The sequence below is a fragment of the Triticum aestivum genome, chromosome 5A, assembly GCF_018294505.1.
Source record: "Triticum aestivum cultivar Chinese Spring chromosome 5A, IWGSC CS RefSeq v2.1, whole genome shotgun sequence".
Classification (NCBI taxonomy): Eukaryota; Viridiplantae; Streptophyta; class Magnoliopsida; order Poales; family Poaceae; genus Triticum; species Triticum aestivum.
Window position 1 is genome coordinate 279827445 of NC_057806.1, and position 1138 is coordinate 279828582.

Here is a 1138-nt window from a genome sequence, read left to right on the forward strand (position 1 = left end):
TCGCCTCCCTCGCCCCCTCTCCCGAAGCAGAGCGCAGCCGCCGACGCCGTTCGCCGTAGCTGCAGCCACCGCCCTTCCCTCGCTCCCCCGACTAGCCCAGAGGCTCCGCCTCGACCCCCTCTTCCTCTCCACCGAGCCACGAGGCCTCGGACGCGCTGCAACGCCGCCACCATCGTCGTTTCCGTCGCCGGCCGCCGTGGATCCTCGTTGTCGATTCGAGAGCTACCGGACGTCCCCGAGCCCGCTAACCATCCCTGCAGCTCCACGGTGAGCCGCTGACCCGATTCCCCCTTGCCCCGTCGTCCCTAGCATCCTGTAGTTGCCGTCCCCTTGAGCTCCGAAGCTCGCCGCCGCCGTGCCTCGTCACCGCCGTGGCTGGAGCCGTTGTAGCTCGAAGCCGAGCACACCATCGTGCTCCACACCTCACCAGGAGCACGTAGCACGCACCAACGCCTCCCCTAGCGCCCAGCAGCGCCGATCCCGACCGCACCCGAACTTCGGCCGCCGCTCACGAGCTCGCCGTCGTCGGTACCGGCCACCACAGGCACGGCCACCACCACCGTTCGACGCGCGGGAGCAAGGGCTCTCCAACGAACCCAAGCACGGCCTCGCCCGTGCCCTGTAGCGCGTTTCCGTATCGCGCCGCCGTCTCGGGCCTCGCCGGCGTCATGTCGCCGGTGGGTTTGACCTGTTCGACCTGGGGTTTGACCCCCCCAGGGTCACTGACGCGTGGGCCCCGTCGGCCAGGTGGTCAGATTAGTGCTAATCACTGTTAGTTAACCCCCTGACACTGACCAGTGGGCCCCAGCGCCACTAATTCCTAATTAGGATTAAATTAACCCTGTTAAACCCCCCTGTCACTGACGTGTGGACCCCACACGTCAGGTTTGACCCCAGCCAGCCACAGTTGACCACTGACGTCATGCTGACGTCATGCTGGCGCAATATATATATTTCTGGATTTAATTTAAATCAGGAAATTCCAGAATATTATTTAAACTTCAAAAATTCATAACTTTTATTCTGTAACTCCAAATTAGACAAATTATATATGAAAAATGATCAGAAAAATCCAATCTATCCATCTGTACTATTTTCATGCATGATCAAACAAGTTAAATTGATGTTTTAAGCAGAA